Below are 23,264 nucleotides of genomic sequence, written 5' to 3'. Positions count from 1 at the left end.
TTCCTTAGGCAAATCACAGACAAGGGTCTGTCTCTTGGGTGACCAGTGCAGAGTTAAGATGTCACAATGACCCCTTAGGCAGATCACATTCAAGCGCCTGTCACATGGGTGACCCGAGCAGAGTTATGATGTCACAATGCACCCTTACGCAGATCACAGGCAAGGGTCTGACACATTTGTGATGGGTGTAGAATTATGATGTCACAATGCACCCTAAGGCAGATAACAGACAAGGGTCTGTCACCAGGGTGACCAGTGCCGAGTTATGATGTCACAATGTCCCTTAGGCAGATCACAGACAATGGTCTGTCACCTGGGTGATGAGTGCAGAGTTATGATGTCACAATGCCCCTTAAGCAGATGACAGACAAGGGTCTGTCACATGGGAGACAAGTGCAGAATTACGATGTCACAATGCCCCCTTAAGCAGTTCACAGACAAGGGTCTGTCACCTGGTTGACCAGTGCAGGTTTATGATGTCACAACGCCCCCTTAGGCAGATCACAGACAATGGTTTCTCACCTTGGTGACCAATGAAGAATTATGATGTCACAATGCTTCATTAGGCAGATCACATACAAGGGTCTGTCAACTGCATGACCAGTGCAGAGTTATGATGTCACAAGGCCACCTTAGGGAGATCACAGACAAGGGCCTGTCACCTGCATACCCCGTGCAGAGTTATGATGTGACAATGCCCCCTTAGGCAAATAAAAGACAAGGGTCGGTCACCTGGGTTACCAGTGCACTGTTATGATGTCACAATGCCCCCTTAGGGAGATCACAGACAAGGGTCTGTCATCATGGTGACCAGTGCAGAGTTAAGATGCAACAACGCCCCCATAGGTAGATCACAGACAAGGGTCTGTCACCTGGGTGACCAATGCAGAGTTATGATGTCACAATGCCACTTAGACAGATCACAGACAAGGTTCCATCACCTAGGTGACCAGGGCAGAGTTATGATGTCACAATGCTCACTTAGGCAGTTCACAGACAATGGACTGTCACCTGGGTGACCAATGCAGAGTTATGATATCACAGTGCCTCCTTAGGCATATCACACACAAGGGCCTGTCACCTGGGTTCCCAGTGCAGACTTATGATGTCACTATGCCCAATTAGGCAAATCACAGACAAGGATCTGTCTCCTGGGTGACCAGTGTAGAGATAAGATGTCACAATGACCCTTTAGGCAGATCACATTCAAGGGCCTGTCACATGGGTGACCCGAGCAGAGTTATGATGTGACAATGCACCTTTAGGCCGATCACAGACAAGGGTCTGTGACCTGGGTGCCCCGTGCCGAGTTACGATGTCACAATGCACCCTTAGGCAGATCAAGGACCAGGGTCTGTCACGTGGTTGAACAGTGCAGAGTTATGACGTCAAAATGCCCCCTTCGGCATTTCACAGACAAGGCTATGTCACCTGGGTGACCAGTGCAGAGTGATGATGTCACAATGCCTCCTTAGGCTGATCACACACAATGGTCTGTCACCTTGGTGACCAGTGCAAAGTTATGATGTTGCAATGCACCCTTGGGCAGGTCACAGACAAGCATCTGTCACCTGGGTGTCCAGTGTAGAGTTATGATGTCACAATGCCCCATTAAGCAGATCACAGACAAGGGTCTGCCACCTGGGTGACCATTACAGAGTTATGATGTCACAATGCCCCCTTAGTAAGATCACAGAGAACGGTCTGTCACCTGGGTGACCAGTGCAGCATTATGATGTCACTATGCCCCCTTAGCTAGATCACAGACAAGGGTCTGTCACGTGGGTGACCAGTGCAGGTTTATGATGTCACAATGCACCCTTTGGCAGATAACGGAGAAGGATCTGTCACCAGGGTGGCCAGTGAAGAGTTATGATATCACAATGCTCCTTTAGGCAGTTCACAGTCAAGGGTCTGTCACCTGGGTGACCAGTGTAGAGTTCTGATGTCACAATGCCTCTTTAGGCAGATCACAGACAATGGTCTGTCACCTTAGAGACCACTGGAGAGTTATGATGTCAAAATGCCCCCTGAAGCAGATCAAAGACGAGGGTCTGTCACCTGGGAGACAAGTGCAGAGTTATGATGTCCCTATGCCCCTTAAGCAGTTCACAGACAAGGTCTGTCACCTGTGTGACCAGTGCAGACTTATGATGTCACAACGCCCCCTTAGGGAGATCACAGACAATGGTTTCTCACGTTGGTGACCAATGCAGAGTTATGATGTCACAATGCCTTCTTAGGCAGATCACAGCCAATGGTCTGTCACCTGGGTGACCAGTGCAGAGTTACGATGTCACAATGCCCCCTTAGGCAGATCACAGACAAGGGACTGTCACCTTGTTGACTAGTGCAGGGTTATGATGTCACAATGACCCCTTAGGCAGATAACGGAAAAGGATCTGTCACCAGGGTGAGCAGTGAAAAGTTATGATGTCACAATGCCCCGTTAGGCAGTTCACAGACAAGGGTCTGTCACCTGGGTGACCAGTGGAGAGTTATGATGTCACAATGCCCCCTTAAGCAGATCACAGACAAGGGTCTATCACCTGGGGGACAAGTGCAGAGTTATGAAGTCACAATGCACCCTTAGGCAGTTCACAGACAAGGGTCTGTAACCGGGTGTCCAGTGCAGATTTATGATGTCACAACCCCCCTTTAGGCAGATCACAGACAATGGTCTCTCACCTTGGTGACCAATGCAGAGTTATGATGTCACAATTCCCCCTTAGGCAGATCACAGACAAGGTTCTGTTACCTGCGTGACCAGTGCAGAGTTATGACGTCACAATGCCCCTTAGGCAGATCACAGACAATGGTCTGTCACCTTGGTGACCAGTGCAGAGTTATGATGTCACATTGCCCCCTTAGGCAGATCACAGACAATGGTTTCTCACCATGGTGACCAATGCAGAGTTATGATGTCACAATGCCGCATTAGACTGATCACAGACAAGGGTCTGTCAACTGCTTGACCAGTGCAGACAGATGATGTCACAATGCCCCCTTAGGCAGATCAAAGACAAGGGTGTGTCACCTGGGTGTCCCGTGCAGAGTTATGATGTCACAATGCCCTCTTAGGCAGATAACAGACAAGGGTCTGCCACCAGGGTGACTACTGCAGAGTTCTGATGTCACAATGCCCACTTAGGCAGGTCAAAGTCAAGGGCCTGTCACCTGGGTTCCCAATGCAGACTTAAGATGTCACAAGGCTTCCTTAGGCAAATCACAGACAAGGGTCTGTCTCTTGGGTGACCAGTGCAGAGTTAAGATGTCACAATGACCCCTTAGGCAGATCACATTCAAGCGCCTGTCACATGGGTGACCCGAGCAGAGTTATGATGTCACAATGCACCCTTAGGCAGATCACAGGCAAGGGTCTGACACATTTGTGATGGGTGTAGAATTATGATGTCACAATGCACCCTAAGGCAGATAACAGACAAGGGTCTGTCACCAGGGTGACCAGTGCCGAGTTATGATGTCACAATGCCCCTTAGGCAGATCACAGACAATGGTCTGTCACCTGGGTGATGAGTGCAGAGTTATGATGTCACAATGCCCCTTAAGCAGATGACAGACAAGGGTCTGTCACATGGGAGACAAGTGCAGAATTACGATGTCACAATGCCCCCTTAAGCAGTTCACAGACAAGGGTCTGTCACCTGGTTGACCAGTGCAGGTTTATGATGTCACAACGCCCCCTTAGGCAGATCACAGACAATGGTTTCTCACCTTGGTGACCAATGAAGAATTATGATGTCACAATGCTTCATTAGGCAGATCACATAACAGGGTCTCTCAACTGCATGACCAGTGCAGAGTTATGATGTCACAAGGCCACCTTAGGGAGATCACAGACAAGGGCCTGTCACCTGCGTACCCCGTGCAGAGTTATGATGTGACAATGCCCCCTTAGGCAAATAAAAGACAAGGGTCGGTCACCTGGGTTACCAGTGCACTGTTATGATGTCACAATGCCCCCTTAGGGAGATCACAGACAAGGGTCTGTCATCATGGTGACCAGTGCAGAGTTAAGATGCAACAACGCCCCCATAGGTAGATCACAGACAAGGGTCTGTCACCTGGGTGACCAATGCAGAGTTATGATGTCACAATGCCACTTAGACAGATCACAGACAAGGTTCCATCACCTAGGTGACCAGGGCAGAGTTATGATGTCACAATGCTCACTTAGGCAGTTCACAGACAATGGACTGTCACCTGGGTGACCAATGCAGAGTTATGATGTCACAATGCCTCCTTAGGCATATCACACACAAGGGCCTGTCACCTGGGTTCCCAGTGCAGACTTATGATGTCACAATGCCCAATTAGGCAAATCACAGACAAGGATCTGTCTCCTGGGTGACCAGTGTAGAGATAAGATGTCACAATGACCCTTTAGGCAGATCACATTCAAGGGCCTGTCACATGGGTGACCCGAGCAGAGTTATGATGTGACAATGCACCTTTAGGCCGATCACAGACAAGGGTCTGTGACCTGGGTGCCCCGTGCCGAGTTACGATGTCACAATGCACCCTTAGGCAGATCAAGGACCAGGGTCTGTCACGTGGTTGAACAGTGCAGAGTTATGACGTCAAAATGCCCCCTTCGGCATTTCACAGACAAGGCTATGTCACCTGGGTGACCAGTGCAGAGTGATGATGTCAGAATGCCTCCTTAGGCTGATCACACACAATGGTCTGTCACCTTGGTGACCAGTGCAAAGTTATGATGTTGCAATGCACCCTTGGGCAGGTCACAGACAAGCATCTGTCACCTGGGTGTCCAGTGTAGAGTTATGATGTCACAATGCCCCATTAAGCAGATCACAGACAAGGGTCTGCCACCTGGGTGACCATTACAGAGTTATGATGTCACAATGCCCCCTTAGTAAGATCACAGAGAACGGTCTGTCACCTGGGTGACCAGTGCAGCATTATGATGTCACTATGCCCCCTTAGCTAGATCACAGACAAGGGTCTGTCACGTGGGTGACCAGTGCAGGTTTATGATGTCACAATGCACCCTTTGGCAGATAACGGAGAAGGATCTGTCACCAGGGTGGCCAGTGAAGAGTTATGATATCACAATGCTCCTTTAGGCAGTTCACAGTCAAGGGTCTGTCACCTGGGTGACCAGTGTAGAGTTCTGATGTCACAATGCCTCTTTAGGCAGATCACAGACAATGGTCTGTCACCTTAGAGACCACTGGAGAGTTATGATGTCAAAATGCCCCCTGAAGCAGATCAAAGACAAGGGTCTGTCACCTGGGAGACAAGTGCAGAGTTATGATGTCCCTATGCCCCTTAAGCAGTTCACAGACAAGGTCTGTCACCTGTGTGACCAGTGCAGACTTATGATGTCACAACGCCCCCTTAGGGAGATCACAGAAAATGGTTTCTCACGTTGGTGACCAATGCAGAGTTATGATGTCACAATGCCTTCTTAGGCAGATCACAGCCAATGGTCTGTCACCTGGGTGACCAGTGCAGAGTTACGATGTCACAATGCCCCCTTAGGCAGATCACAGACAAGGGACTGTCACCTTGTTGACTAGTGCAGGGTTATGATGTCACAATGACCCCTTAGGCAGATAACGGAAAAGGATCTGTCACCAGGGTGAGCAGTGAAAAGTTATGATGTCACAATGCCCCGTTAGGCAGTTCACAGACAAGGGTCTGTCACCTGGGTGACCAGTGGAGAGTTATGATGTCACAATGCCCCCTTAAGCAGATCACAGACAAGGGTCTATCACCTGGGGGACAAGTGCAGAGTTATGAAGTCACAATGCACCCTTAGGCAGTTCACAGACAAGGGTCTGTAACCGGGTGTCCAGTGCAGATTTATGATGTCACAACCCCCCTTTAGGCAGATCACAGACAATGGTCTCTCACCTTGGTGACCAATGCAGAGTTATGATGTCACAATTCCCCCTTAGGCAGATCACAGACAAGGTTCTGTTACCTGCGTGACCAGTGCAGAGTTATGACGTCACAATGCCCCTTAGGCAGATCACAGACAATGGTCTGTCACCTTGGTGACCAGTGCAGAGTTATGATGTCACATTGCCCCCTTAGGCAGATCACAGACAATGGTTTCTCACCATGGTGACCAATGCAGAGTTATGATGTCACAATGCCGCATTAGACTGATCACAGACAAGGGTCTGTCAACTGCTTGACCAGTGCAGACTGATGATGTCACAATGCCCCCTTAGGCAGATCAAAGACAAGGGTGTGTCACCTGGGTGTCCCGTGCAGAGTTATGATGTCACAATGCCCTCTTAGGCAGATAACAGACAAGGGTCTGCCACCAGGGTGACTAGTGCAGAGTTCTGATGTCACAATGCCCACTTAGGCAGGTCAAAGTCAAGGGCCTGTCACCTGGGTTCCCAATGCAGACTTAAGATGTCACAAGGCTTCCTTAGGCAAATCACAGACAAGGGTCTGTCTCTTGGGTGACCAGTGCAGAGTTAAGATGTCACAATGACCCCTTAGGCAGATCACATTCAAGCGCCTGTCACATGGGTGACCCGAGCAGAGTTATGATGTCACAATGCACCCTTACGCAGATCACAGGCAAGGGTCTGACACATTTGTGATGGGTGTAGAATTATGATGTCACAATGCACCCTAAGGCAGATAACAGACAAGGGTCTGTCACCAGGGTGACCAGTGCCGAGTTATGATGTCACAATGTCCCTTAGGCAGATCACAGACAATGGTCTGTCACCTGGGTGATGAGTGCAGAGTTATGATGTCACAATGCCCCTTAAGCAGATGACAGACAAGGGTCTGTCACATGGGAGACAAGTGCAGAATTACGATGTCACAATGCCCCCTTAAGCAGTTCACAGACAAGGGTCTGTCACCTGGTTGACCAGTGCAGGTTTATGATGTCACAACGCCCCCTTAGGCAGATCACAGACAATGGTTTCTCACCTTGGTGACCAATGAAGAATTATGATGTCACAATGCTTCATTAGGCAGATCACATACAAGGGTCTGTCAACTGCATGACCAGTGCAGAGTTATGATGTCACAAGGCCACCTTAGGGAGATCACAGACAAGGGCCTGTCACCTGCATACCCCGTGCAGAGTTATGATGTGACAATGCCCCCTTAGGCAAATAAAAGACAAGGGTCGGTCACCTGGGTTACCAGTGCACTGTTATGATGTCACAATGCCCCCTTAGGGAGATCACAGACAAGGGTCTGTCATCATGGTGACCAGTGCAGAGTTAAGATGCAACAACGCCCCCATAGGTAGATCACAGACAAGGGTCTGTCACCTGGGTGACCAATGCAGAGTTATGATGTCACAATGCCACTTAGACAGATCACAGACAAGGTTCCATCACCTAGGTGACCAGGGCAGAGTTATGATGTCACAATGCTCACTTAGGCAGTTCACAGACAATGGACTGTCACCTGGGTGACCAATGCAGAGTTATGATATCACAGTGCCTCCTTAGGCATATCACACACAAGGGCCTGTCACCTGGGTTCCCAGTGCAGACTTATGATGTCACTATGCCCAATTAGGCAAATCACAGACAAGGATCTGTCTCCTGGGTGACCAGTGTAGAGATAAGATGTCACAATGACCCTTTAGGCAGATCACATTCAAGGGCCTGTCACATGGGTGACCCGAGCAGAGTTATGATGTGACAATGCACCTTTAGGCCGATCACAGACAAGGGTCTGTGACCTGGGTGCCCCGTGCCGAGTTACGATGTCACAATGCACCCTTAGGCAGATCAAGGACCAGGGTCTGTCACGTGGTTGAACAGTGCAGAGTTATGACGTCAAAATGCCCCCTTCGGCATTTCACAGACAAGGCTATGTCACCTGGGTGACCAGTGCAGAGTGATGATGTCAGAATGCCTCCTTAGGCTGATCACACACAATGGTCTGTCACCTTGGTGACCAGTGCAAAGTTATGATGTTGCAATGCACCCTTGGGCAGGTCACAGACAAGCATCTGTCACCTGGGTGTCCAGTGTAGAGTTATGATGTCACAATGCCCCATTAAGCAGATCACAGACAAGGGTCTGCCACCTGGGTGACCATTACAGAGTTATGATGTCACAATGCCCCCTTAGTAAGATCACAGAGAACGGTCTGTCACCTGGGTGACCAGTGCAGCATTATGATGTCACTATGCCCCCTTAGCTAGATCACAGACAAGGGTCTGTCACGTGGGTGACCAGTGCAGGTTTATGATGTCACAATGCACCCTTTGGCAGATAACGGAGAAGGATCTGTCACCAGGGTGGCCAGTGAAGAGTTATGATATCACAATGCTCCTTTAGGCAGTTCACAGTCAAGGGTCTGTCACCTGGGTGACCAGTGTAGAGTTCTGATGTCACAATGCCTCTTTAGGCAGATCACAGACAATGGTCTGTCACCTTAGAGACCACTGGAGAGTTATGATGTCAAAATGCCCCCTGAAGCAGATCAAAGACGAGGGTCTGTCACCTGGGAGACAAGTGCAGAGTTATGATGTCCCTATGCCCCTTAAGCAGTTCACAGACAAGGTCTGTCACCTGTGTGACCAGTGCAGACTTATGATGTCACAACGCCCCCTTAGGGAGATCACAGACAATGGTTTCTCACGTTGGTGACCAATGCAGAGTTATGATGTCACAATGCCTTCTTAGGCAGATCACAGCCAATGGTCTGTCACCTGGGTGACCAGTGCAGAGTTACGATGTCACAATGCCCCCTTAGGCAGATCACAGACAAGGGACTGTCACCTTGTTGACTAGTGCAGGGTTATGATGTCACAATGACCCCTTAGGCAGATAACGGAAAAGGATCTGTCACCAGGGTGAGCAGTGAAAAGTTATGATGTCACAATGCCCCGTTAGGCAGTTCACAGACAAGGGTCTGTCACCTGGGTGACCAGTGGAGAGTTATGATGTCACAATTCCCCCTTAAGCAGATCACAGACAAGGGTCTATCACCTGGGGGACAAGTGCAGAGTTATGAAATCACAATGCACCCTTAGGCAGTTCACAGACAAGGGTCTGTAACCGGGTGTCCAGTGCAGATTTATGATGTCACAACCCCCCTTTAGGCAGATCACAGACAATGGTCTCTCACCTTGGTGACCAATGCAGAGTTATGATGTCACAATTCCCCCTTAGGCAGATCACAGACAAGGTTCTGTTACCTGCGTGACCAGTGCAGAGTTATGACGTCACAATGCCCCTTAGGCAGATCACAGACAATGGTCTGTCACCTTGGTGACCAGTGCAGAGTTATGATGTCACATTGCCCCCTTAGGCAGATCACAGACAATGGTTTCTCACCATGGTGACCAATGCAGAGTTATGATGTCACAATGCCGCATTAGACTGATCACAGACAAGGGTCTGTTAACTGCTTGACCAGTGCAGACTGATGATGTCTCAATGCCCCCTTAGGCAGATCAAAGACAAGGGTGTGTCACCTGGGTGTCCCGTGCAGAGTTATGATGTCACAATGCCCTCTTAGGCAGATAACAGACAAGGGTCTGCCACCAGGGTGACTAGTGCAGAGTTCTGATGTCACAATGCCCACTTAGGCAGGTCAAAGTCAAGGGCCTGTCACCTGGGTTCCCAATGCAGACTTAAGATGTCACAAGGCTTCCTTAGGCAAATCACAGACAAGGGTCTGTCTCTTGGGTGACCAGTGCAGAGTTAAGATGTCACAATGACCCCTTAGGCAGATCACATTCAAGCGCCTGTCACATGGGTGACCCGAGCAGAGTTATGATCTCACAATGCACCCTTACGCAGATCACAGGCAAGGGTCTGACACATTTGTGATGGGTGTAGAATTATGATGTCACAATGCACCCTAAGGCAGATAACAGACAAGGGTCTGTCACCAGGGTGACCAGTGCCGAGTTATGATGTCACAATGTCCCTTAGGCAGATCACAGACAATGGTCTGTCACCTGGGTGATGAGTGCAGAGTTATGATGTCACAATGCCCCTTAAGCAGATGACAGACAAGGGTCTGTCACATGGGAGACAAGTGCAGAATTACGATGTCACAATGCCCCCTTAAGCAGTTCACAGACAAGGGTCTGTCACCTGGTTGACCAGTGCAGGTTTATGATGTCACAACGCCCCCTTAGGCAGATCACAGACAATGGTTTCTCACCTTGGTGACCAATGAAGAATTATGATGTCACAATGCTTCATTAGGCAGATCACATACCAGGGTCTGTCAACTGCATGACCAGTGCAGAGTTATGATGTCACAAGGCCACCTTAGGGAGATCACAGACAAGGGCCTGTCACCTGCATACCCCGTGCAGAGTTATGATGTGACAATGCCCCCTTAGGCAAATAAAAGACAAGGGTCGGTCACCTGGGTTACCAGTGCACTGTTATGATGTCACAATGCCCCCTTAGGGAGATCACAGACAAGGGTCTGTCATCATGGTGACCAGTGCAGAGTTAAGATGCAACAACGCCCCCATAGGTAGATCACAGACAAGGGTCTGTCACCTGGGTGACCAATGCAGAGTTATGATGTCACAATGCCACTTAGACAGATCACAGACAAGGTTCCATCACCTAGGTGACCAGGGCAGAGTTATGATGTCACAATGCTCACTTAGGCAGTTCACAGACAATGGACTGTCACCTGGGTGACCAATGCAGAGTTATGATGTCACAATGCCTCCTTAGGCATATCACACACAAGGGCCTGTCACCTGGGTTCCCAGTGCAGACTTTTGATGTCACAATGCCCAATTAGGCAAATCACAGACAAGGATCTGTCTCCTGGGTGACCAGTGTAGAGATAAGATGTCACAATGACCCTTTAGGCAGATCACATTCAAGGGCCTGTCACATGGGTGACCCGAGCAGAGTTATGATGTGACAATGCACCTTTAGGCCGATCACAGACAAGGGTCTGTGACCTGGGTGCCCCGTGCCGAGTTACGATGTCACAATGCACCCTTAGGCAGATCAAGGACCAGGGTCTGTCACGTGGTTGAACAGTGCAGAGTTATGACGTCAAAATGCCCCCTTCGGCATTTCACAGACAAGGCTATGTCACCTGGGTGACCAGTGCAGAGTGATGATGTCACAATGCCTCCTTAGGCTGATCACACACAATGGTCTGTCACCTTGGTGACCAGTGCAAAGTTATGATGTTGCAATGCACCCTTGGGCAGGTCACAGACAAGCATCTGTCACCTGGGTGTCCAGTGTAGAGTTATGATGTCACAATGCCCCATTAAGCAGATCACAGACAAGGGTCTGCCACCTGGGTGACCATTACAGAGTTATGATGTCACAATGCCCCCTTAGTAAGATCACAGAGAACGGTCTGTCACCTGGGTGACCAGTGCAGCATTATGATGTCACTATGCCCCCTTAGCTAGATCACAGACAAGGGTCTGTCACGTGGGTGACCAGTGCAGGTTTATGATGTCACAATGCACCCTTTGGCAGATAACGGAGAAGGATCTGTCACCAGGGTGGCCAGTGAAGAGTTATGATATCACAATGCTCCTTTAGGCAGTTCACAGTCAAGGGTCTGTCACCTGGGTGACCAGTGTAGAGTTCTGATGTCACAATGCCTCTTTAGGCAGATCACAGACAATGGTCTGTCACCTTAGAGACCACTGGAGAGTTATGATGTCAAAATGCCCCCTGAAGCAGATCAAAGACAAGGGTCTGTCACCTGGGAGACAAGTGCAGAGTTATGATGTCCCTATGCCCCTTAAGCAGTTCACAGACAAGGTCTGTCACCTGTGTGACCAGTGCAGACTTATGATGTCACAACGCCCCCTTAGGGAGATCACAGACAATGGTTTCTCACGTTGGTGACCAATGCAGAGTTATGATGTCACAATGCCTTCTTAGGCAGATCACAGCCAATGGTCTGTCACCTGGGTGACCAGTGCAGAGTTACGATGTCACAATGCCCCCTTAGGCAGATCACAGACAAGGGACTGTCACCTTGTTGACTAGTGCAGGGTTATGATGTCACAATGACCCCTTAGGCAGATAACGGAAAAGGATCTGTCACCAGGGTGAGCAGTGAAAAGTTATGATGTCACAATGCCCCGTTAGGCAGTTCACAGACAAGGGTCTGTCACCTGGGTGACCAGTGGAGAGTTATGATGTCACAATGCCCCCTTAAGCAGATCACAGACAAGGGTCTATCACCTGGGGGACAAGTGCAGAGTTATGAAGTCACAATGCACCCTTAGGCAGTTCACAGACAAGGGTCTGTAACCGGGTGTCCAGTGCAGATTTATGATGTCACAACCCCCCTTTAGGCAGATCACAGACAATGGTCTCTCACCTTGGTGACCAATGCAGAGTTATGATGTCACAATTCCCCCTTAGGCAGATCACAGACAAGGTTCTGTTACCTGCGTGACCAGTGCAGAGTTATGACGTCACAATGCCCCTTAGGCAGATCACAGACAATGGTCTGTCACCTTGGTGACCAGTGCAGAGTTATGATGTCACATTGCCCCCTTAGGCAGATCACAGACAATGGTTTCTCACCATGGTGACCAATGCAGAGTTATGATGTCACAATGCCGCATTAGACTGATCACAGACAAGGGTCTGTCAACTGCTTGACCAGTGCAGACTGATGATGTCACAATGCCCCCTTAGGCAGATCAAAGACAAGGGTGTGTCACCTGGGTGTCCCGTGCAGAGTTATGATGTCACAATGCCCTCTTAGGCAGATAACAGACAAGGGTCTGCCACCAGGGTGACTACTGCAGAGTTCTGATGTCACAATGCCCACTTAGGCAGGTCAAAGTCAAGGGCCTGTCACCTGGGTTCCCAATGCAGACTTAAGATGTCACAAGGCTTCCTTAGGCAAATCACAGACAAGGGTCTGTCTCTTGGGTGACCAGTGCAGAGTTAAGATGTCACAATGACCCCTTAGGCAGATCACATTCAAGCGCCTGTCACATGGGTGACCCGAGCAGAGTTATGATGTCACAATGCACCCTTACGCAGATCACAGGCAAGGGTCTGACACATTTGTGATGGGTGTAGAATTATGATGTCACAATGCACCCTAAGGCAGATAACAGACAAGGGTCTGTCACCAGGGTGACCAGTGCCGAGTTATGATGTCACAATGCCCCTTAGGCAGATCACAGACAATGGTCTGTCACCTGGGTGATGAGTGCAGAGTTATGATGTCACAATGCCCCTTAAGCAGATGACAGACAAGGGTCTGTCACATGGGAGACAAGTGCAGAATTACGATGTCACAATGCCCCCTTAAGCAGTTCACAGACAAGGGTCTGTCACCTGGTTGACCAGTGCAGGTTTATGATGTCACAACGCCCCCTTAGGCAGATCACAGACAATGGTTTCTCACCTTGGTGACCAATGAAGAATTATGATGTCACAATGCTTCATTAGGCAGATCACATAACAGGGTCTCTCAACTGCATGACCAGTGCAGAGTTATGATGTCACAAGGCCACCTTAGGGAGATCACAGACAAGGGCCTGTCACCTGCGTACCCCGTGCAGAGTTATGATGTGACAATGCCCCCTTAGGCAAATAAAAGACAAGGGTCGGTCACCTGGGTTACCAGTGCACTGTTATGATGTCACAATGCCCCCTTAGGGAGATCACAGACAAGGGTCTGTCATCATGGTGACCAGTGCAGAGTTAAGATGCAACAACGCCCCCATAGGTAGATCACAGACAAGGGTCTGTCACCTGGGTGACCAATGCAGAGTTATGATGTCACAATGCCACTTAGACAGATCACAGACAAGGTTCCATCACCTAGGTGACCAGGGCAGAGTTATGATGTCACAATGCTCACTTAGGCAGTTCACAGACAATGGACTGTCACCTGGGTGACCAATGCAGAGTTATGATGTCACAATGCCTCCTTAGGCATATCACACACAAGGGCCTGTCACCTGGGTTCCCAGTGCAGACTTATGATGTCACAATGCCCAATTAGGCAAATCACAGACAAGGATCTGTCTCCTGGGTGACCAGTGTAGAGATAAGATGTCACAATGACCCCTTAGGCAGATCACATTCAAGGGCCTGTCACATGGGTGACCCGAGCAGAGTTATGATGTGACAATGCACCTTTAGGCCGATCACAGACAAGGGTCTGTGACCTGGGTGCCCCGTGCCGAGTTACGATGTCACAATGCACCCTTAGGCAGATCAAGGACCAGGGTCTGTCACGTGGTTGAACAGTGCAGAGTTATGACGTCAAAATGCCCCCTTCGGCATTTCACAGACAAGGCTATGTCACCTGGGTGACCAGTGCAGAGTGATGATGTCACAATGCCTCCTTAGGCTGATCACACACAATGGTCTGTCACCTTGGTGACCAGTGCAAAGTTATGATGTTGCAATGCACCCTTGGGCAGGTCACAGACAAGCATCTGTCACCTGGGTGTCCAGTGTAGAGTTATGATGTCACAATGCCCCATTAAGCAGATCACAGACAAGGGTCTGCCACCTGGGTGACCATTACAGAGTTATGATGTCACAATGCCCCCTTAGTAAGATCACAGAGAACGGTCTGTCACCTGGGTGACCAGTGCAGCATTATGATGTCACTATGCCCCCTTAGCTAGATCACAGACAAGGGTCTGTCACGTGGGTGACCAGTGCAGGTTTATGATGTCACAATGCACCCTTTGGCAGATAACGGAGAAGGATCTGTCACCAGGGTGGCCAGTGAAGAGTTATGATATCACAATGCTCCTTTAGGCAGTTCACAGTCAAGGGTCTGTCACCTGGGTGACCAGTGTAGAGTTCTGATGTCACAATGCCTCTTTAGGCAGATCACAGACAATGGTCTGTCACCTTAGAGACCACTGGAGAGTTATGATGTCAAAATGCCCCCTGAAGCAGATCAAAGACAAGGGTCTGTCACCTGGGAGACAAGTGCAGAGTTATGATGTCCCTATGCCCCTTAAGCAGTTCACAGACAAGGTCTGTCACCTGTGTGACCAGTGCAGACTTATGATGTCACAACGCCCCCTTAGGGAGATCACAGAAAATGGTTTCTCACGTTGGTGACCAATGCAGAGTTATGATGTCACAATGCCTTCTTAGGCAGATCACAGCCAATGGTCTGTCACCTGGGTGACCAGTGCAGAGTTACGATGTCACAATGCCCCCTTAGGCAGATCACAGACAAGGGACTGTCACCTTGTTGACTAGTGCAGGGTTATGATGTCACAATGACCCCTTAGGCAGATAACGGAAAAGGATCTGTCACCAGGGTGAGCAGTGAAAAGTTATGATGTCACAATGCCCCGTTAGGCAGTTCACAGACAAGGGTCTGTCACCTGGGTGACCAGTGGAGAGTTATGATGTCACAATGCCCCCTTAAGCAGATCACAGACAAGGGTCTATCACCTGGGGGACAAGTGCAGAGTTATGAAGTCACAATGCACCCTTAGGCAGTTCACAGACAAGGGTCTGTAACCGGGTGTCCAGTGCAGATTTATGATGTCACAACCCCCCTTTAGGCAGATCACAGACAATGGTCTCTCACCTTGGTGACCAATGCAGAGTTATGATGTCACAATTCCCCCTTAGGCAGATCACAGACAAGGTTCTGTTACCTGCGTGACCAGTGCAGAGTTATGACGTCACAATGCCCCTTAGGCAGATCACAGACAATGGTCTGTCACCTTGGTGACCAGTGCAGAGTTATGATGTCACATTGCCCCCTTAGGCAGATCACAGACAATGGTTTCTCACCATGGTGACCAATGCAGAGTTATGATGTCACAATGCCGCATTAGACTGATCACAGACAAGGGTCTGTCAACTGCTTGACCAGTGCAGACTGATGATGTCACAATGCCCCCTTAGGCAGATCAAAGACAAGGGTGTGTCACCTGGGTGTCCCGTGCAGAGTTATGATGTCACAATGCCCTCTTAGGCAGATAACAGACAAGGGTCTGCCACCAGGGTGACTACTGCAGAGTTCTGATGTCACAATGCCCACTTAGGCAGGTCAAAGTCAAGGGCCTGTCACCTGGGTTCCCAATGCAGACTTAAGATGTCACAAGGCTTCCTTAGGCAAATCACAGACAAGGGTCTGTCTCTTGGGTGACCAGTGCAGAGTTAAGATGTCACAATGACCCCTTAGGCAGATCACATTCAAGCGCCTGTCACATGGGTGACCCGAGCAGAGTTATGATGTCACAATGCACCCTTACGCAGATCACAGGCAAGGGTCTGACACATTTGTGATGGGTGTAGAATTATGATGTCACAATGCACCCTAAGGCAGATAACAGACAAGGGTCTGTCACCAGGGTGACCAGTGCCGAGTTATGATGTCACAATGTCCCTTAGGCAGATCACAGACAATGGTCTGTCACCTGGGTGATGAGTGCAGAGTTATGATGTCACAATGCCCCTTAAGCAGATGACAGACAAGGGTCTGTCACATGGGAGACAAGTGCAGAATTACGATGTCACAATGCCCCCTTAAGCAGTTCACAGACAAGGGTCTGTCACCTGGTTGACCAGTGCAGGTTTATGATGTCACAACGCCCCCTTAGGCAGATCACAGACAATGGTTTCTCACCTTGGTGACCAATGAAGAATTATGATGTCACAATGCTTCATTAGGCAGATCACATACAAGGGTCTGTCAACTGCATGACCAGTGCAGAGTTATGATGTCACAAGGCCACCTTAGGGAGATCACAGACAAGGGCCTGTCACCTGCATACCCCGTGCAGAGTTATGATGTGACAATGCCCCCTTAGGCAAATAAAAGACAAGGGTCGGTCACCTGGGTTACCAGTGCACTGTTATGATGTCACAATGCCCCCTTAGGGAGATCACAGACAAGGGTCTGTCATCATGGTGACCAGTGCAGAGTTAAGATGCAACAACGCCCCCATAGGTAGATCACAGACAAGGGTCTGTCACCTGGGTGACCAATGCAGAGTTATGATGTCACAATGCCACTTAGACAGATCACAGACAAGGTTCCATCACCTAGGTGACCAGGGCAGAGTTATGATGTCACAATGCTCACTTAGGCAGTTCACAGACAATGGACTGTCACCTGGGTGACCAATGCAGAGTTATGATATCACAGTGCCTCCTTAGGCATATCACACACAAGGGCCTGTCACCTGGGTTCCCAGTGCAGACTTATGATGTCACTATGCCCAATTAGGCAAATCACAGACAAGGATCTGTCTCCTGGGTGACCAGTGTAGAGATAAGATGTCACAATGACCCTTTAGGCAGATCACATTCAAGGGCCTGTCACATGGGTGACCCGAGCAGAGTTATGATGTGACAATGCACCTTTAGGCCGATCACAGACAAGGGTCTGTGACCTGGGTGCCCCGTGCCGAGTTACGATGTCACAATGCACCCTTAGGCAGATCAAGGACCAGGGTCTGTCACGTGGTTGAACAGTGCAGAGTTATGACGTCAAAATGCCCCCTTCGGCATTTCACAGACAAGGCTATGTCACCTGGGTGACCAGTGCAGAGTGATGATGTCAGAATGCCTCCTTAGGCTGATCACACACAATGGTCTGTCACCTTGGTGACCAGTGCAAAGTTATGATGTTGCAATGCACCCTTGGGCAGGTCACAGACAAGCATCTGTCACCTGGGTGTCCAGTGTAGAGTTATGATGTCACAATGCCCCATTAAGCAGATCACAGACAAGGGTCTGCCACCTGGGTGACCATTACAGAGTTATGATGTCACAATGCCCCCTTAGTAAGATCACAGAGAACGGTCTGTCACCTGGGTGACCAGTGCAGCATTATGATGTCACTATGCCCCCTTAGCTAGATCACAGACAAGGGTCTGTCACGTGGGTGACCAGTGCAGGTTTATGATGTCACAATGCACCCTTTGGCAGATAACGGAGAAGGATCTGTCACCAGGGTGGCCAGTGAAGAGTTATGATATCACAATGCTCCTTTAGGCAGTTCACAGTCAAGGGTCTGTCACCTGGGTGACCAGTGTAGAGTTCTGATGTCACAATGCCTCTTTAGGCAGATCACAGACAATGGTCTGTCACCTTAGAGACCACTGGAGAGTTATGATGTCAAAATGCCCCCTGAAGCAGATCAAAGACGAGGGTCTGTCACCTGGGAGACAAGTGCAGAGTTATGATGTCCCTATGCCCCTTAAGCAGTTCACAGACAAGGTCTGTCACCTGTGTGACCAGTGCAGACTTATGATGTCACAACGCCCCCTTAGGGAGATCACAGACAATGGTTTCTCACGTTGGTGACCAATGCAGAGTTATGATGTCACAATGCCTTCTTAGGCAGATCACAGCCAATGGTCTGTCACCTGGGTGACCAGTGCAGAGTTACGATGTCACAATGCCCCCTTAGGCAGATCACAGACAAGGGACTGTCACCTTGTTGACTAGTGCAGGGTTATGATGTCACAATGACCCCTTAGGCAGATAACGGAAAAGGATCTGTCACCAGGGTGAGCAGTGAAAAGTTATGATGTCACAATGCCCCGTTAGGCAGTTCACAGACAAGGGTCTGTCACCTGGGTGACCAGTGGAGAGTTATGATGTCACAATTCCCCCTTAAGCAGATCACAGACAAGGGTCTATCACCTGGGGGACAAGTGCAGAGTTATGAAATCACAATGCACCCTTAGGCAGTTCACAGACAAGGGTCTGTAACCGGGTGTCCAGTGCAGATTTATGATGTCACAACCCCCCTTTAGGCAGATCACAGACAATGGTCTCTCACCTTGGTGACCAATGCAGAGTTATGATGTCACAATTCCCCCTTAGGCAGATCACAGACAAGGTTCTGTTACCTGCGTGACCAGTGCAGAGTTATGACGTCACAATGCCCCTTAGGCAGATCACAGACAATGGTCTGTCACCTTGGTGACCAGTGCAGAGTTATGATGTCACATTGCCCCCTTAGGCAGATCACAGACAATGGTTTCTCACCATGGTGACCAATGCAGAGTTATGATGTCACAATGCCGCATTAGACTGATCACAGACAAGGGTCTGTTAACTGCTTGACCAGTGCAGACTGATGATGTCTCAATGCCCCCTTAGGCAGATCAAAGACAAGGGTGTGTCACCTGGGTGTCCCGTGCAGAGTTATGATGTCACAATGCCCTCTTAGGCAGATAACAGACAAGGGTCTGCCACCAGGGTGACTAGTGCAGAGTTCTGATGTCACAATGCCCACTTAGGCAGGTCAAAGTCAAGGGCCTGTCACCTGGGTTCCCAATGCAGACTTAAGATGTCACAAGGCTTCCTTAGGCAAATCACAGACAAGGGTCTGTCTCTTGGGTGACCAGTGCAGAGTTAAGATGTCACAATGACCCCTTAGGCAGATCACATTCAAGCGCCTGTCACATGGGTGACCCGAGCAGAGTTATGATCTCACAATGCACCCTTACGCAGATCACAGGCAAGGGTCTGACACATTTGTGATGGGTGTAGAATTATGATGTCACAATGCACCCTAAGGCAGATAACAGACAAGGGTCTGTCACCAGGGTGACCAGTGCCGAGTTATGATGTCACAATGCCCCTTAGGCAGATCACAGACAATGGTCTGTCACCTGGGTGATGAGTGCAGAGTTATGATGTCACAATGCCCCTTAAGCAGATGACAGACAAGGGTCTGTCACATGGGAGACAAGTGCAGAATTACGATGTCACAATGCCCCCTTAAGCAGTTCACAGACAAGGGTCTGTCACCTGGTTGACCAGTGCAGGTTTATGATGTCACAACGCCCCCTTAGGCAGATCACAGACAATGGTTTCTCACCTTGGTGACCAATGAAGAATTATGATGTCACAATGCTTCATTAGGCAGATCACATACAAGGGTCTGTCAACTGCATGACCAGTGCAGAGTTATGATGTCACAAGGCCACCTTAGGGAGATCACAGACAAGGGCCTGTCACCTGCATACCCCGTGCAGAGTTATGATGTGACAATGCCCCCTTAGGCAAATAAAAGACAAGGGTCGGTCACCTGGGTTACCAGTGCACTGTTATGATGTCACAATGCCCCCTTAGGGAGATCACAGACAAGGGTCTGTCATCATGGTGACCAGTGCAGAGTTAAGATGCAACAACGCCCCCATAGGCAGATCAGAGACAAGGGTCTGTCACCTGGGTGACCAATGCAGAGTTATGATGTCACAATGCCACTTAGACAGATCACAGACAAGGTTCCATCACCTAGGTGACCAGGGCAGAGTTATGATGTCACAATGCTCACTTAGGCAGTTCACAGACAATGGACTGTCACCTGGGTGACCAATGCAGAGTTATGATGTCACAATGCCTCCTTAGGCATATCACACACAAGGGCCTGTCACCTGGGTTCCCAGTGCAGACTTATGATGTCACAATGCCCAATTAGGCAAATCACAGACAAGGATCAGTCTCCTGGGTGACCAGTGTAGAGATAAGATGTCACAATGACCCCTTAGGCAGATCACATTCAAGGGCCTGTCACATGGGTGACCCGAGCAGAGTTATGATGTGACAATGCACCTTTAGGCCGATCACAGACAAGGGTCTGTGACCTGGGTGCCCCGTGCCGAGTTACGATGTCACAATGCACCCTTAGGCAGATCAAGGACCAGGGTCTGTCACGTGGTTGAACAGTGCAGAGTTATGACGTCAAAATGCCCCCTTCGGCATTTCACAGACAAGGCTATGTCACCTGGGTGACCAGTGCAGAGTGATGATGTCACAATGTCTCCTTAGGCTGATCACACACAATGGTCTGTCACCTTGGTGACCAGTGCAAAGTTATGATGTTGCAATGCACCCTTGGGCAGGTCACAGACAAGCATCTGTCACCTGGGTGTCCAGTGTAGAGTTATGATGTCACAATGCCCCATTAAGCAGATCACAGACAAGGGTCTGCCACCTGGGTGACCATTACAGAGTTATGATGTCACAATGCCCCCTTAGTAAGATCACAGAGAACGGTCTGTCACCTGGGTGACCAGTGCAGCATTATGATGTCACTATGCCCCCTTAGCTAGATCACAGACAAGGGTCTGTCACGTGGGTGACCAGTGCAGGTTTATGATGTCACAATGCACCCTTTGGCAGATAACGGAGAAGGATCTGTCACCAGGGTGGCCAGTGAAGAGTTATGATATCACAATGCTCCTTTAGGCAGTTCACAGTCAAGGGTCTGTCACCTGGGTGACCAGTGTAGAGTTCTGATGTCACAATGCCTCTTTAGGCAGATCACAGACAATGGTCTGTCACCTTAGAGACCACTGGAGAGTTATGATGTCAAAATGCCCCCTGAAGCAGATCAAAGACGAGGGTCTGTCACCTGGGAGACAAGTGCAGAGTTATGATGTCCCTATGCCCCTTAAGCAGTTCACAGACAAGGTCTGTCACCTGTGTGACCAGTGCAGACTTATGATGTCACAACGCCCCCTTAGGGAGATCACAGACAATGGTTTCTCACGTTGGTGACCAATGCAGAGTTATGATGTCACAATGCCTTCTTAGGCAGATCACAGCCAATGGTCTGTCACCTGGGTGACCAGTGCAGAGTTACGATGTCACAATGCCCCCTTAGGCAGATCACAGACAAGGGACTGTCACCTTGTTGACTAGTGCAGGGTTATGATGTCACAATGACCCCTTAGGCAGATAACGGAAAAGGATCTGTCACCAGGGTGAGCAGTGAAAAGTTATGATGTCACAATGCCCCGTTAGGCAGTTCACAGACAAGGGTCTGTCACCTGGGTGACCAGTGGAGAGTTATGATGTCACAATGCCCCCTTAAGCAGATCACAGACAAGGGTCTATCACCTGGGGGACAAGTGCAGAGTTATGAAGTCACAATGCACCCTTAGGCAGTTCACAGACAAGGGTCTGTAACCGGGTGTCCAGTGCAGATTTATGATGTCACAACCCCCCTTTAGGCAGATCACAGACAATGGTCTCTCACCTTGGTGACCAATGCAGAGTTATGATGTCACAATTCCCCCTTAGGCAGATCACAGACAAGGTTCTGTTACCTGCGTGACCAGTGCAGAGTTATGACGTCACAATGCCCCTTAGGCAGATCACAGACAATGGTCTGTCACCTTGGTGACCAGTGCAGAGTTATGATGTCACATTGCCCCCTTAGGCAGATCACAGACAATGGTTTCTCACCATGGTGACCAATGCAGAGTTATGATGTCACAATGCCGCATTAGACTGATCACAGACAAGGGTCTGTCAACTGCTTGACCAGTGCAGACTGATGATGTCACAATGCCCCCTTAGGCAGATCAAAGACAAGGGTGTGTCACCTGGGTGTCCCGTGCAGAGTTATGATGTCACAATGCCCTCTTAGGCAGATAACAGACAAGGGTCTGCCACCAGGGTGACTAGTGCAGAGTTCTGATGTCACAATGCCCACTTAGGCAGGTCAAAGTCAAGGGCCTGTCACCTGGGTTCCCAATGCAGACTTAAGATGTCACAAGGCTTCCTTAGGCAAATCACAGACAAGGGTCTGTCTCTTGGGTGACCAGTGCAGAGTTAAGATGTCACAATGACCCCTTAGGCAGATCACATTCAAGCGCCTGTCACATGGGTGACCCGAGCAGAGTTATGATGTCACAATGCACCCTTAGGCAGATCACAGGCAAGGGTCTGACACATTTGTGATGGGTGTAGAATTATGATGTCACAATGCACCCTAAGGCAGATAACAGACAAGGGTCTGTCACCAGGGTGACCAGTGCCGAGTTATGATGTCACAATGTCCCTTAGGCAGATCACAGACAATGGTCTGTCACCTGGGTGATGAGTGCAGAGTTATGATGTCACAATGCCCCTTAAGCAGATGACAGACAAGGGTCTGTCACATGGGAGACAAGTGCAGAATTACGATGTCACAATGCCCCCTTAAGCAGTTCACAGACAAGGGTCTGTCACCTGGTTGACCAGTGCAGGTTTATGATGTCACAACGCCCCCTTAGGCAGATCACAGACAATGGTTTCTCACCTTGGTGACCAATGAAGAATTATGATGTCACAATGCTTCATTAGGCAGATCACATACAAGGGTCTGTCAACTGCATGACCAGTGCAGAGTTATGATGTCACAAGGCCACCTTAGGGAGATCACAGACAAGGGCCTGTCACCTGCATACCCCGTGCAGAGTTATGATGTGACAATGCCCCCTTAGGCAAATAAAAGACAAGGGTCGGTCACCTGGGTTACCAGTGCACTGTTATGATGTCACAATGCCCCCT

The sequence above is a fragment of the Gorilla gorilla genome, chromosome 17, assembly GCF_029281585.2.
Source record: "Gorilla gorilla gorilla isolate KB3781 chromosome 17, NHGRI_mGorGor1-v2.1_pri, whole genome shotgun sequence".
NCBI classification, from domain to species: Eukaryota; Metazoa; Chordata; class Mammalia; order Primates; family Hominidae; genus Gorilla; species Gorilla gorilla.
The sequence above is the reverse complement of the archived record's forward strand: the minus strand, read 5'-3'. Positions refer to the sequence as shown.